The sequence below is a fragment of the Apium graveolens genome, chromosome 5 (assembly GCF_009905375.1).
Source record: "Apium graveolens cultivar Ventura chromosome 5, ASM990537v1, whole genome shotgun sequence".
NCBI classification, from domain to species: domain Eukaryota; kingdom Viridiplantae; phylum Streptophyta; class Magnoliopsida; order Apiales; family Apiaceae; genus Apium; species Apium graveolens.
In genome coordinates, this window is record NC_133651.1 from 99,759,345 (window position 1) to 99,776,763 (window position 17,419).

Here is a 17,419-nt window from a genome sequence, read left to right on the forward strand (position 1 = left end):
TTCTGCTTTGTGACAAGAGCCTTGCCTTTGTCACCCTTCACCTTCTTGCAGTCAGGAGATATGTGGCCTTTCTCACCACAGTTATAGCATTTAACATTGGTGTAATCTCCTCTGTCAGACTTTCCTCCTCTGACTTCAGATCTTCTGAAATTCTTTTTATCAGAACTTATGCCTTTCCTGGAAAACTTCTTTCCCTTCCTGAACTTCCTGTATGCAATCTTTGTGATTCCTTTCACCATAAGAGCACACAGCTTCATCATCTCCTCATCAGCATCAGTCTCAGGCAAGCTTTCAGAATCTGAGTCATCATCACTCTCAGAACTTGATGACTCGGTATCAGACTTTATGAAAAGAGCTTTTCCCTTGTCTTTCTTTGAGGAAGCTGCTTTGGGGAATTCTTCTTCAGCCTTAAGAGCAACTGTCCTTGACTTTCCTTCTTTCCTCTTGCTTCTTTGTTCCATCTCCAGCTCATGAGTCTTGAGCATTCCATAGATTTCGTCAAGAGTTGTTTCATCAAGATTGTAGTTGTCTCTTATTGTCGTTGCCTTCAAATCTCAGCATTCAGGAAGAGCTAACAGGAACTTAAGGTTTGAATCTTCAAGATCATACTCTTTATCAACCAATGACAAATCATTCAAAAGTTTGACAAATCTATCATATAAATCATTCAATGACTCATTAGTCTTTGAGTCAAAGTGTTCATACTCTTGAGTGAGTATTGTCTTCCTGTTCTTCTTAATTATGTCAGTTCCCTGACACCTTGTTTCCAGAGCATCCCATATCTCCTTAGCAGTCTTGCAGTTGATTACCCTGTTTGACATTACATTATCAATGGAACTATGCAGTAAGTGTCGTACCTTAGCATCCTTAGCAATTGATGCTATGTCTTCAGCAGTATAATCACTCTTCTCCTTTGGTACGGTCTTTGCTGCTTCACCTGCAACTGCAACAGCGAGTTTGGTTGGTTTGTGAGGGCCTTCCTTGATTCTATCAAGGTATTCTGGATCTGTTGCTTCCAGGAACATGGTCATCCTTACCTTCCATATGGGATATTCAGATGGTCTCAGTATGGGAACTCTGATGGTCTCATACCGACTCTGAATTTTTGTCTTTGGTGGTTCCTCAGTTTTGGTAGGCTTAGTTGGAGTTTCTGTGTCCGACATGATTGTGTTTGGATCTTTAACTGTATGTATGTTAACAGACAAGCTCTGATACCAATTGTTAGGTCACACACACACTGTAGAGGGGGTGAATACAGTGTATAGTACACTCAAATCGAACTTTAAGAACTTAAGTAACAGAAAACAAACTTTATTGAAATAATAAACTCTGTTACAGTATGGAACTGTTACCTCTCAGTGATGAACAAATATCACGAGAGCTGCTAAGGTTACAATGAATAATCTTCTCTAATAATGATAACACTTATAGTGTAAACCCTATATATGTGTTTATATACTACATAGTTACAAGATAATCGCTAATTGATATGGAATATAATTTTGCTTCCTAAAATATATCAATCAGATATCTTTTCTTCCAAGTATTCCATTCTTTACAGAATTCCTTCTTCATGCATATCTCTTCTTATGTTTATCTTGATCTTCTTTCCTTTAATCAGCTACTGTCCTTATCTGATTGTCCTTCAGCACTTAAGTTCTGATATCTATCTTCTGACGATTATCTCCTGATAACATATGTACTGATATCCTTAAGTCCTGACTTCCAGTATAAGTACTGATCAACAGTTAAGTACTGATTTATCCTGTTCAAGTAAGATCTGAAAGCTAAACATAAAACATATTAGCCATGACATTATCAAATATATCTAACATAATTTTAATATGTCCAGAATAAAATATAGATAATTAAGGTATTTTTCTGGTAATTTTTGGAGTGTTAGATGATTTTATAATGATTTATGAATCATTAATTATTTTCTGAATAATTACAAAATTATTTTATAAAGCCGGGAATCGTCCGACTTCAACCGTTTTTACGTTTTTACAACCCGAAACTCTCCCGAAAACTCCTTCCTAACCTAATCTGGTAATTCCGGACATTTTCCGTGTTTTGATTTTTTCAATCCGGATTACGGTTTGACCCGTGCGTGGCCCGACGCAAGATTTTCGATACGACAATCGTTTCGGTGAATCAACGAAACCCGTATTCTCGAAAGATGAGATATTATTACATTATTTTCGTATAAAGTGTTTTATAAAAATCCCGATTTGGATAATTATCCAATACAGGTATCAAACCGGATCGTTTTTGTGGTTACTTAGCGGCTAAGTAACTAATTTAACGATCCAAAATGATCCAAAACGAACCAATATTCCGTAAATATAAATAGCATATTTCTTATTTCATTTTATTCATTTATTCATTTATAACCAGTAAAAATACAGTAAATACAGAGAAAAACCCTAAAAACCGATATGTTCTTGAGAATTAAACGCACGAACGAAGGCGTTACCAAACTCCGATTTAAGCGTGTAATATATCAAAACGAAGCTCTCGAAAAGTACTTTCTGAATCAATCAACCATTTTAGTTCAACAATTAAGGTAATTTTCTTATTTATTTATTTATTTATATTCGAATTATTTGTTGATTAAATTATGAAAATTTGTTCTTGATGTTGTTGATATGATTTGATGATTCCATCGTGTAGATAATATTTTTCTGGTCAATTTGATATATTATATGTCAAAAACCGAGTTCAATAACATATAGAAATTGAGGTTTGATTTTTCTGAAAATTAAAAACTAGGGTTCTTGGTGTTCTTGAGTTGGAAAGTTGGGGGTTTTTGAATCTGGGGTTATCTGGTTGTTTTGATGATTGGGATAGCTTCCTATAGTGATTTGCAATTGATTCATGTAATCAATCATATCAGACGATTCTTAGAAGTGCCAAAACGAGTTATTGAAATTTTATTCTTCATTTTGTTTTCGATTTTTCGAAATTATACATGTTTTGATTCTTATTTTGATGATATGAACTGATTATACATGTCTTAAGCTTCGTTTTAAGATGTTAATTGTTAAATTTGGTTCATTAAATAGTAAAATCGACTTTTCGCCGGATTTTTTTTTCCTGAACTCACTGGTTAACTTCGAATCGTGGCCGGAATACGTAATTTGGGAATTGGTAGACGATGTAAGGTGTTTATCTGAGTTCCTGGTGTGTTGAGGATCGATTTGTGATTTAAAACCAGAAGAAATGGTGGCGTTTGCACCATCGTCGGAGATCGCTGGGAAACCGCCGGGGAAGACGATGGAATCCGGGTTTCCCAGATTCCGGCGACAACCCGGAGGTTGTTCTTCGCAACCGGACTTCCGACCCGTTGGGTTATTTTACAACCCGCTTTTGATCTGTTTTCCTCTATTAAAATCTTTAAAATTTGTTTTTGTTAATTTCTATTTAAAAATAATTCAAAAATCTTATTTAAATTCTAAAATTTATTATTTAATTATTTTGAAAATTATTTTTGATTTTAAAATAAATCTTAATTATTTAATTAATTAATTTTAGTTGATAATTAATTATTTAATTAATCAATTAATTTAAATATTAATTAATTAATTAATTTAATTAGTTATTAATTAATTTTAATTGATTTAATAATTAGATTTACTTATTTAAAATTGATCTAAAAATTCCGAAAAATAGCTTGGAGCTTTAAAATATTATTTTAAATTATTTTCAAGACTCGATAATTATTATAAAATTAGTTTAAGGTCATATTTGGGTATTCGAACACTATTATTTAATTATTAAATGATTCATAGACCTTTTTAATTTTGAAAAATGTTCAAAAATTCATAATAAATCAATCGTTCGTCCATTTAATACGAAACGAACGCCTCTAGACTCAGAAAAATATTTTGCTTCTATTAAAAATATTTTCGAGACCTAAATTCCTTTATATCTAAAGGACATTTGTTTTATGAATCATTTCAAGTCAGTTATTGATTGATAAAATACTCTTTTTGACCCGATTTCAATTATAGATGCATCGAGGCCTATGTTTTGACGATTCAACTTATATACTGCATGTATCATGTGACTACATGTTATATGAATAACATAATTATGTGACTTATGTATACGTGTTATGTGAATTGTGAGTCAACATGTCTTTTAAATTTTATCTGAATGAGATGTGATCCTTATCTATTATTATCGGGCGGGTAGACGATAGGAATAAATGTATAGACTAGATGATTATATATTGTCAGTTCATTGAATAATATTAGTTGTGATAGATACGAATAGTGTGAGACGTTCAAAGCCAGATAGAGGTTGTAGAAGTAAAGCCTGATTAATAGTAAGGAGACGAGTGAATTCAGAATAGAGGTAAACTTGAAATAGCAATTGTTAAGAAAGGTTAAGTGGCATGTCAATGGAAATACAAACACATCAGGACTGAGTGATATGGTAGACAGTTAAAGATCAGAGGGTCACCAATTAAGGCCAGTATTCCTAACCTTTCTCCTAAAATACTGCAAATATTTATTCGTTCATATTCTAAGTTCAGAATAGTTACATTTTTTTATATTTCGCTGCAATTACTCTTATTTATGCAAGTGCCTTTTTGATCTTGTTCCTTGATTATCGATTGATCTCTTGAGCAAGTACCCATTCGTTCGGGTTATTTGCGAACCCTGATTTGGGATGTTTTGAAATCAAAATGATTTGATATCAAAATACTCTACGGGCTGGACGGTTATTATGAGGACCAGTGATGAGCTGGATCCTATGGGCCGAGAATGGACCGGACCCTTAGGCCATAGTTACCTGGGTACCCCATAGGTTGGTTGGGTCTATGCAGTTGGGTATAGATCCGCACTATCTCCTGACTGATCAGCAGGTTATAGTGCATATGTTGGTTTCTAGTGTCCTGTCTAATTTATTGTTGATCGCCATTAACGACATTCCTTCCCGAATAATTCATAATTACAAATCAAACAAAGAGTTGATTCAAAAAGATGAAACACTGAAATGATCACTGTTCTTTTACAGAAAAATGTGATTATGATTAAAAGCCAATGAGGGCCGACGTTTTGTTCGCTCAATTGTTTTAATGATATAAAAATGTTTCGAAATCATTCAACAATCGTTCCAGGAGTTTCTTTGATCTAATACCTGGAAACCATTGATAATACTTGCTGGGCATTTTTGGCTCACTCTTGCTTTGTGAACTCCTATATTTTTCAGTATCAAATGAGGACGAAAGTGAATAGCTTTTAATAGACAGCAAAAGTGGTGAGATTCCAGCTGAAGAAATTTGGAGATGTCAGAGTGATCAATACAAGGAAATTAGTAATGAGGTAATGAAATTGTATTTAGACAATGTAAATTTTAGAAGGTTAGATTCTTATTTCATACTATAACCTGTAAGCGATCCTGAATATGAGGGGTTATCTGTATATTTATTTTAATAAACAGGTTTTTTATTATTGAAAGTTGTGTAGTGACACCCAATCCTTACCCCAGATTTGGGGGCGTCACAGTTGGTATCAGAGCTACAGGTTATTGGTCACTGAAATAAGAATAGGTGAGGGTAAGATAGGAGTGATAGGTCATATGAGATAGGAAAGATCCTAGGCATACTCATTTTAAGTTCGAATTGAGTGCGAATGAGGACTAGCAGGTCCGATACGGAATTGATAAGCCAGAATTGTTGAGGGAAGTGTACGGAGAATATCGCAACGCTATAGGTATATTGAGTTCTCTGATCCTACAGCGATGAGGAATCGATAGATCGATGGAGACTGGATATGTACCCTACGTTTCATGCGGTTTTGAAAAAGATGCGATTGAGTCTTGTATGAATTTCTCGTAAGAGAGGCTAGGTAAGTTTTGGGTACGATTTCACTTGGAATTAGGCAGTCGGACGAGCTTCATGCTGGAGGCAACAAGTTGATGGAAGCTGATGAAGAACCAACATTGCACATTTCAAAGGCACCACCGCTAGGAGAAGATTCCTATCACTTATCGGGAGCTGCGCAAGGAATGATATCTACCTTACTAGGTATAGGTAACACTAGCAAGAAGATGCGACCCTATCTATAGACCGAACATCGAATTGCCTGCGTGGTTGTAAGCATAGTGTCAAAAATGATGGCAAGAATATCAGAGACAGTACTAAATGTCAGCGTTGCGGTATGATTGCGAATAAAATGATATATGACGGTAAATGAAGTTTCGTCGACTAATAAGTGAGAGCAGAAGATGTACATAATTGGAGAAACCCCTATGTGGGCATTCCTTTAATTAGATATTTCATTAGCGGATCAAGTGAATAGCAAGTAACTTATGTAGTAATGACAACCAATAATTGATTTTCAAAATTTTAAAATGAGATTTCGGAGAAGATTTTCTAAATCAGCTTTCGGAAGATTTTTGGTATGAAATGAGCTTTACAATTTGGTTGTCGAATTACTATTTATGTCCTTGTTATTATAAACAGAAAATAACCTAAAAAGAAGAATGGAATTAGACTTAGTATTCTTAATCTGGAGGACCAAGTAGACCCACTAGCGAGAAGAAAGTTTAAAGTTTTTCGCGAAAGATGAACAAAAATTTTGTTTAATATTAATGATTAAATCAACTTGTTAAAACATTATTTACCCAATTCATAAAATTGTTAAAATTTAACGAGATTCGTGAGTTGAACGGACAATGGATGACTGAAGGAAATGGAAGAATATTCTAGATAATTGGAGAAAAATAGTATTCCTATCGACGGAGTTGAGACGTTACGGGATCGACTGTTACCCTACGTGGCATAAATGAAGTCGGAAGTAATATTTATCAATTTTGGAGGAACGCGATTATGATCAAATCATTAAAGCATTTAATGTGGAGGCATTTCCAGATGACATTTCGAAGATATAATGTGACCTAAATTGTGAATCTCTCATTAAACTAGTTTTTGAAGGCATACGTAGGTGAAGCATGTAAGGTGATCAACATCGACATTCCTTCTCTTAGTACGATAACATATGTTCTTCTTTCTTGAATACATATAAGTTTCTTCTGTGGATAAATCATATGAGGTGAAGACGAAAGAAAATTTGTTGTATTCCTTCTGAATTGTTTCTCTCCTTAAATCACTAATTTCTGATTGAGACAAGCAGTGTTGTGGTATGACGCTTTGTCAAAATGATGAAGAGTCGGGTGGGACACCACCTAATCATGTACTGTATGCTATATAGTATGAAAGACTGGCCATCTTGAGTACGAATATGGTTGTCTCATTCACATCTAAATTATTACTCATTCTTCTTCCTTCAATTTACTGAATTACAAATTCTCCCAATCGTTGGTGGCATTATTATTCCTTATTCAGTTTTCAATCAAAGTCATATTCGCAAACTCTCCTCTTACGTATAGTCTGTTCTCTGACAATTTTAAAAGAAATAAAAATAGTGTGGCATGTGGAATCATACAACAAACATAGATACGATGATAAACCGATAAATGGTGGACATCTGCGGGTAAGGAAGAAGGAATTCATCGATAACATGGACGTGGCGAAGACATCAAGTCTGACAGCTGTTCGTGCTACGAGAATCTCATCAGTACAATAAATTGTGTTAACGCGATGCACTGCAAATTAGAAGATTTCGACGAGAAATGAATCGTTAGTAAACCGTAACAAATGAATTAATTAGAAAATAAGGAAGTAAAGTTGAGTGCGTCGGACAAAGCAAACGAGTATCATGACGACAATCGAAGATCAAAGGAATTCCGAACAATGGCTTAGACAGGCAATTAATACGTGAAGCATCCCTTCATCGTGGGAAGATATGTATCGTGAAGATTCAAGATAGAAGAAATCTTAGTTGCAACCAAATCTTGAACGTGTTTCTCAAGAGATTGTGAAGCTCTCTAACCTAAGTAAATGAATGATGGAAAATTTATTACCCATAAGCGGGCCAGAGACGAAGGTTCGATACGGGAACATAAGTGGAGATGAATCAATGGTGACTCGACTGTGAGACCTTTTAAGAAATAATGATTTGGCAATTGAGTTTCCACCGGACTGTGGCGATAATAATGAAAACCATGCGTAGTTATTAAAAGATAAATGGATTAGTTAATGAAATTAAGTGCGTATCGTCAACCATAGATGATTGGTGTGACCAATTGAAGAATATGGTATAATTTTTTTAAAGTAACTATACACAATTAGTAACGACAATAAATCAGTTAAAATACTCGCAAAATAAAATTTTGAGACACGAGATAAATTTTAATCTTCTGAAAGAACTGGGAAGGGAGTGGTTATATTAATCTTTGTTAATTTAAGACCTTAAGTCTCATTTCAAAAGATATATGTTATGCCAATTAATCATACCTATACTAATCAGAATGATATAGTTCGAACTAGGGTGGATGGATGAATTTGGTTGATGGAAGTGGATGGATATGATTGTAGATGATTTGGTAGATTGATGGTGTCGGCTTGACTCCGACTGGTAGTCGAAGGTATATGGGAGGTGCTGCCCAAATTTTTAGAAATTACCCTACATGTAAGGATAAATGAGTATATTCTCACTCCCAGTTGTACTCCAAATGGTTGTGATTTCGGTCCTTAAGAAAAAATGTTATGATCGAATTGACTTTATGTAATTGGTCTTTGATTCTAGTTAGCTAGTCTTCACTTGGTTTAAGTGATTAGTTAAAAGAGTTAATTGATCAACTTTACCAACTAATGGTTAGCTAAATGGTGATCGATTCCAATTAGATTGAGTCAAGCTCTAACATGATTTTCAAATCCAAAATCAAAGCGGTTAACAAGTTGAAGGAATTGATGGTATTAGCAGGAATCGAAAGTTTAGTAAAATTAGCATGATGTTACCGCAGACATGTGAGATTTTATCTAGATGAACATGCTCTTTTCGATAAACAAGAGGAACATAAAGTAATTGGTACATGCTAGTAAGGAAAATGTTTTCAAGAACTGAAGGTTCAAGATAAAGCAAAGAGATTCTATCATCTGTAATAGCGTTCCGGGAAGGACTTGGAAGTATACCCATATCGAATGGCGATCGAATAAAAGTTTTAGAAAGCTCACAAATCCAAGTATTCGATGCAAGACAAAGACTAATGGACTCCACATGTGAACTCAGGAAAAAAAGAAATGTTAATCAATTGGATAAAGCCAAATATGCGATCAATGATGATTTAAGTGAGGCTAAGAAAGTAACTATCAATGAATTTTCATAATTCTGTCAGTAAGAACTTAATTATTATAAATCAAAGCCTTTTATTAACTTTAGAAATGGCTTAGCTAATAACGCACATATTAATATTATCAAGAAAAAGACATTGCTTATGTTAGAAGAGTTAATGAGTAATGAGAATGAAGAACTAAATAAGAAAAGAAGTGGAATCAAAAGGATGATAAAGAAATGTTATAAAATAATTCAGGATATATGTTGTGAACATCAGATATGCCAGAACTAATAGGGGAAATGAAGTAAAACACCGGCAATTGAAGACACGAATTTCATTCAAAGAATGCGCGTAAAGAGGGAAGATTAAACAACAGTATTCGTGGAAAGCTAGTAGAGAAGAACGATACAATGAATCTCATATCAAAATTCTCCATAATTAAAGTGAAATCCCGAAGATTCTAATGAATTATTTACCAAGGTTACCTCGGGAAATGAGGTAAGAATTTTTATCAGTTACTGTACGAGTCGAGCTGGTGTCAAAAGCCCTGTATCGTATAACCCAGTAGAAATGAGATATTGAGTGAAGGAAAACTTCAGAAGTGTGGAATGCAAGAATAATGAAATAAAGAGTACTTCGCGCTATACACAAAAGTGATCATGGAAGAATGTTTGGGAACGAGATTAATTATGAGTACGACTTACCATCCACAGACGGATGGCCAAAGCGAAATACCGATCTAGACAATCGAAGACATGTTACGTGTTTGTGCTATTGATTTCAAAGGAAGTTGGGACGAGCATTTACCCTTGGTAGAATTTGCTTACAACAACAGTTATCATGCCAGTATTGGGATGCCACCCTATGAAGCTCTTTATGGACGCAAATGTCGATCTCCTGTATATTGGGATGAAGTAGGAGAACGCAAAATACTTGGACCTGAATTAGTGCAACAGACAAAGGAAGTTGTTGAAGTTATCCAGAAGAGATTGATAGCATCACAAGACCGTCAAAGGAAGTATGCAGATCAATCAAGGAAAGATATGGAATTCAAAGAAGGAAATCTGGTATTACTAAAAGTATCGCCATGGAAAGGATTGACAAGATTCAGGAAGAAAGGAAAACTGAGCCCTAGATATGTCGGACCTTTTGAGATTCTAAAGCGTGTTGGCAAAGTAGCTTACGAGTTGGCGTTACCTCCGCACATGGAGCACATTCATAATGTTTTTCACGTATCGATGCTTAAGAAGTATAATCCAGACTCCAGGCATCTAATCGAATATGAGCCAGTAGAACTTCAAACAGATTTATCATACGTAGAGATTCTAGAAGAAAGAGAGAAAGTGTTAATGAATAAAGTTGTAAAATTAGTAAGAGTATTGTGGAGAAACCTAAAGGTTGAAGAGTCAACCTGGGAGTTAGAAAGTGATATGAGAGAAAAGTACCCTCATTTGTTTTCTTAGGAGATTCCGAGGACATAATCCTTTTAAGGGGGGAAGGATGTAATATTTGGGATATATCGTGTAATTATTTTGCAAATAAATAAATATTATGCATGTTCCGTATTTATTATGTGAAGTATTTGTTAAGTGGTATATGTGTTTGGATGTTTAAAAATAATATAAATTGAGTATTTTAATTTTTATATGTCCAAAATAAAATATAGATAATTGTCATATCTTCTTATTTATTTTTATGTTGATTTATGATTTTATAGGAAATTTATGGATTTTATAAATTCTTTTTCCGAGTAATTATAAACTATTTTATATAATCGGGAACCAGCCAACGTCACCCGTTTCTACGTTTTTATAAACCGAAACTCTTCCGAGAACTCCTCCCTAACTTAATTGCAATATTCCGAGCATTTTCCATTTTTCGACTTTTTCGATCCGGCGTACGGTTTGTCCTGTGCGGGTCCCGGCGTAATATTTTCGATACATTATTCATTTCGGTAAATCAATAAAACTCGTATTTTCGATAAACATGATCTTTTATTAAACTATTATAATTATCACCTCGTAATACGTGTAACCAGGCGCTGAGACCAAGACCACATTACAAATTGTACTGATTTGGATAATTATCCCGAAAACCGATACCGTTTGGATCCGTTTTTATAAATAAACGTACTATTTTATATCCGGAATGATCCAACGGGATACTAATTTTCCGTAATTATAAATATCCTTTACCGTATTTTATTTCGTACCGAAAATCATTTGCAAACAGTAATTATATAATTTACAGAGAAAATACTTATATTCATATAACCTTTCAAGAATCAAATTGCAAATCAGAGGTGTTATTGATCTTTGTTTGGAAAGCTCAAGTAACCAAATCGAAGGGTTTAAGGATTATTATCAGAATCTATGTTTCATATCACTGTAGAATCAAAGGTTTATTTTCTATAATTTTTATTTAATTTCGAATTATTTTGATTAAAAATATGAATTTTTGTATGGATGATTGTTTGAAAGATTCGATGCTTGCATGTTGTAGAGCTTGTTTTCCTGATGATTTTGATATGTCATATGACTGATTTGGAGTTCAATAACATGTTCAAAATTGAATTTGATTTTCGAATTTTGAAATTAGGGTTTATAATCCGTATGAATGTTCTTAATTGAAATTTAGGGCTTTTTGTTCCAGGGGTTATTAGATATTCTAGATGGGTGGGTTTTGTTCCCCTTAAAATTTGCAATCGATTTTAACAGACGATCCCTGGTTCGAAGGGAGTTGTATTTTAAAGTTTTTGTCGAGCTCGCCGGAAACCGGCGAGTTTCTTAAGTATTTTCCGGCCAATTCTAAAATAGGTTATGTGTTTTGATTACTGGTACACGTTCCTGGTGGTCTGTGCTTTAATTCTGGAGAGCTTGGTGGCCTGAGGTGGCCAGGATCGTGTTCTCCGGCCACACTCCGGCGAAGTCGACGGCGAGGCTGGCAAAATTGCAAACAGGCCCCTGTAGTTTTAAAAACGATACAGTTTGATCCCCCAGGTTTCCAGAACTTGCAAATTTAGGATTCCTGTTTATAAATTATTGAAAAATCATATTTTCTATTTATTTTAATTATAAAAATTCATTTTTAATTTCTGAAAATTCCAAAAATTAGTATTTTAATTCCAAAAATTATTTTTAATTCAAAAATAAATCTGAATTAATTCGTTAATTAATTTTAGTTAATAGTTAATTGATTAATTGGTCAATTAATTCGAAAATTAATTGATTAATTGATTTAATTAATTATTAATTAATTTTAATTAATTATTTAATTAGATTTAATTATTAATAAATGATTTAAAATTTTCAAAAAATAGTTTCGAGCTTTAAAATATTATTTTAAATTGTTTTCAAGGCTCGATAATTATTAGAAAATTATTTTGAAGCCAGATGTGGCCAACCGAATCCTGTTTATTGCTTTAAAATTGATCCAACGACCCGTTTTAATTCCGAAAAATGTTTTAAGAATCATATTAAATACCCGAAAGCCTGTTTATGACCCGAGACTTCTTTATAAATGGAATGTCATTGATTGTTTGACGTGTTACGTGTTATATGTGACTTGTTGTTTGACTGTTGGTCTATATGTTCAGTGTTTACTTGTTTTTAGCGTAACTTTCAATCCGTTAGTCAGATTTGGGTAAAACGAAGGGTAGATAGAAGTGTATAATGAATAGAATCGTATGAATTGAGTATTGATAGATACTTATGTTATGTGAGCAGAAGAGGAAAGGCGTAGGAAAGGGAAACAGATAGTCAAGGAGTAGGAGATTGTGATTGAAAATTGGTGAAATATAGCAAGCTAGTACCAGGAAAGTGTTCTGAACTTTCTCAAGATATATTGTAGATTATTGTAGTTCTATTTTATATTGCAAGTGCTTTGAAGCACTGAACCCTAAACCTTGATTCCAGTTATTGATCTTGAACCATAAAACTTATTCTTTCTGAACCATTGATTGTTGAATACCCGAATACAAACCACAGATATACGATACTACTCCACAAATACATGCAAACTAAATACCAAACACTGAATCAGATTGCTTACATATTCAAACCATTGTACCTTACGCTCTGAAAGACCAAATCCCTATAACCTTGGAACTTTGATTCTTTTGTTATCCATTTCTTTCACCATTTTATAGCTATATTTCATTTGTGAAAATTAGAACCATCTCATTATTGGACATCCAATGTTGCTTATGATTTTGTTACTGCTTTACATTATTTATCTTGTTGTTATGTTAGAATTGGATTGTTTTATAAAATTATGGACCAGATTCGTGGTCAGACCAGATTGGTGGTCAAGTTAGGCCAATGTGTGCCTTGGATCCAGTAATTAGAGCAGAGCTGTGTGCCTTGCTCGGGGTTAGTGCGTGACTGATCAGCAGCCTAACCTTGTTTTTTAAAATAAAAATATAATATCCAATTCTAAATCATTAATCATTGTTCACTTGATACCTTAACCCTTTTCACTTGATGATCATTATTCTTAGTCTTGTCATTTTGACTTGCTGAGCTAGTTAGCTCATTTGTGCGATGTTGTTTATGTTCTTTTCCAGTTAAGAAGGAACCTGTTGGTAGCGAAGATCCCCAATCCAGTGTGAGAGCTAGGGGTCCAGGTTGATCGAGGTAAGCTAGCTAACAGCTTTTGGAATAGTTTAAGTTTATGAAGTTTGTAATAATGTTTAATATTTGGTTGTAAGTTTGAATAGTTGGGATTTGGGCGTTTGTAATATAAGTATGTGTGTATGGTTTGTGTGCATACTTTAACCTATTGCGATCCGTGATAGTTGGTAAGTAGGGTCACTACATATTATTATTATCTTTAATATTGTTATAAGCAGGTTATAATTAAGGTGTGTGTGGACCCCAAACTTCTGACCCGGGTTTGGAGGGCGCCACATATATTGCAAAGAAGAAATATGCTATGGTTATAGTGGATGAGTTTACAAGGTACACTTGGGTGTATTTCTTGCACAAGAAGAATGAAACTGCATCTACTCTAACTGATCATGTCAGATAGCTCGATAAGTTGGTCAAAGATTCTGTTAAAATTATAAGAAGTGATAATGACACTGAGTTCAAAAATTCAATCATGGAAGAGTTCTGTAAAGAGCATGGAATAAAACAGGAATTTTCTGCACATGGAACTCCACAACAAAATGGAGTTGTAGAAAGAAAGAACATGACTCTCATCGAAGCTGCACGAACAATGCTTGATGAAGCAAAGCTACCAACCTACTTTTGGGCTGAAGCTGTGTAGACTGCTTATTTTACACAGAATGCTACACTCATAAACAAGCATGGAAAAACACCATATGAGATGGTGAAGAAAAAGAAGCCAAATCTGAAATACGTTCATGTATTTGGTTGTAAGTGTTTTATTCTTAAGACTCATCCTGAACAGTTGTCAAAATTTGATCTAAAAGCTGATGAAGGAATTTTTGTTGGATATCCACTTTCCACAAAAGCCTTCAGAGTCTACAATTTAAGAATAAGGGTTGTCATGGAATCTATCAATTTATCTTTTGATGATAAGAAGATTACTGGACTTGAAGATTTCAATGATCACGATCAGCTGAGATTTGAAAATGAAGATTTAAACTCTGATACTGTAAATTCTGATGACTTAAACTCTGAACCTGTAAGTTCTGACGGGTTAAGTTCTGATGTCAATGAAACTATGGTAACTACTCCAAAGGAAAATGCACCTATCCAGGGGGAGCAAGCTGAAGATCCTACCACAACTCAAGACTCTCAAGAAGCATCAGAACCTGTTACTGGATCATCAAGTTCTGATTCATCAAATTCTGAGGAGCCAAATTCTGATAATTCTGGAAACTCTGATACTTCAAATCCTGATAGATCCAACTCAATTACTGAAGTGTCAGAGAGCATAACTACAGGGGAGCATCATAAAATGCTGATGGAGATAACATGGATCATGGAGGAGGATCCAGTTCTAGAAATCAACTTCCATCTGCAAGGAAGTGGACCAAATGACATACACCTGACTTAATAATTGGAGATCCTGAAGCAGGTGTCAGAACTAGAACTACAACATCAAATGAATGTCTCTATCATTCTTTTCTATCTCAGACTGAACCAAAGAAAGTGGAAGAAGCTCTTCAAGATGCTGATTGGATGCAAGCAATGCAGGAAGAGTTAAATGAATTTGAAAGAAATAAAGTCTGGACCCTAGTGCCAAGACCAAAGAACAGATCAGTTGTTGGCACAAAATGGGTGTTCAGAAACAAAACTGACAGTGATGGCATAATTATAAGGAACAAAGCAGGGCTATATGCTAAAGGCTACTCTCAATATGAGGGTATTGATTATGATGAAACATTTACACCAGTTGTTAGATTGGATTCCATAAAAATCTTTTTGCTTTATGCTACTCACAAAAAGTTTAAAGTCTTTAAAATGGATGTGAAAAGTGCTTTTTTCAATGGAGAATTGGAAGAAGAGGTTTATGTTTAACAACCTCCAGGCTTTGTAGATTCAAAATTTCCAAATCATGTCTACAGGCTTGATAAAGCACTTTATGGCCTTAAAGAAGCTCCTAAAGCATGGTATGAGACTTTAGTCAATTCCTTTTGGAAAGTGGATTTCACAGAGGTACAATTGATAAAACTCTGTTCTACCTCAACCATGGAAAGGACTTACTTTTGGTACAAATATATGTTGATGATATCATATTTGGTTCTACAAATGCCAAACTCTGTGAAAGGTTTGCAAAGCTAATGCAGTCAAGATATTAAATGAGTATGATGGGAGAACTTATATAACACCCCCAAATCCGGGGTCGGGGATCCGGGTTGTCACGAGTTCCATTTCCCTTAATAACACCCAATCTTAATAAACAATCAACTACTCTGTACTGTGACCCCACAATAAACACACACACCACAAGTTATAGTCTCAGAGATGAATATCCAAAAATAACACGAGTCATTTTATTCCAAAATTATATGCCATTACACCTTAAAAGGGTTTCTGAATAAATTTACATTTCTTTGCCATTATTATAATTGATAAAGATACATAAGTCTGGTACATTAAAAGTTGAAAGCCTAGCCTATTGGTAGTTCCTACCTCAGCTACAGCGACATCAACGCCTATAGGAAACTGCAGAACGTTTCCTATCCGCTCGCGAATTGGGAGCTTGGTCCTGTTCATCTTGTCTATCTGATGTTGTGTGATGAAAGAAGAAAGCAAGGGTGAGCAACAAGCCCACCGAAATAATATGTATAATAATTAACAATATATGAGCATTGTCATAGTACTCATGAAAGTCTTGGTCAAGAAGAAATGAACCAAGCTGATATCTTAATTCGATGAAGTCGCAAAATATTCAGTATATATACATATATACTTTTTAAAATCTTGGAAGTCCTCTTCCATGCATAATACACACAGAGTTCCAGTGTATAACTGTATAAAAATATCGTTGCAAGGTGATCTCATATATCTAACCTTGTCTCAACGTTTTTCTGAAACCTTTATCATTCATAAGACAATCATTAACTAGATATAAGTTTAAAAGATGAAGTTACAAGATACTCCAATATACTTATATCTTTTATGAATACTACTTAAACTACCACCGTTCAATGTATAAATAGTTCATCCCATAGATTAAACTACAAGACAAAACTTGTATAGAATCAATCTTTAAAATATCATCAAAACAAAATGAAGTTATGAGATACTTCATTTGATGCAAACATCATTTTGAAAACTTGACCCTGCCAACACTCAATAATCGCCCAACCGTAGCCTTTCTATCGAAGTGCTCTGGGTAGTGTTGCAGAAATATCCAATTGGATGATGAACTCATTACGGGAGTTTGTCGCGCCAGGAAGACCACTTACGATGATCAGTCGCAGTAGTACAACCCCACCATTTTCTACATGTAGAGGAGAACCTGTCGGATTTACTTATCAACCGAACACTGGACTCTTAAGGAATGGACCGTCTTAGCGGAACTTCCAGGCCATTTGGGCCAATATAATAAGGCTGGGCCGGCGCCACTCGACCACTTACGCCGCTCCTAGTTCAGATGAAATCCATGACTCTGAAACGTAAAGCTCGTTCCCCCTTTCCCCAAGTAGAAACTTGTTGATACGACTCCACCAAGAAGACGTATCTAGTTGGAAAGGAGAACTCACCGATATTTCCCAGGCGATGCCTGTTAATGGATTAACTTGTTCCAAGAATTT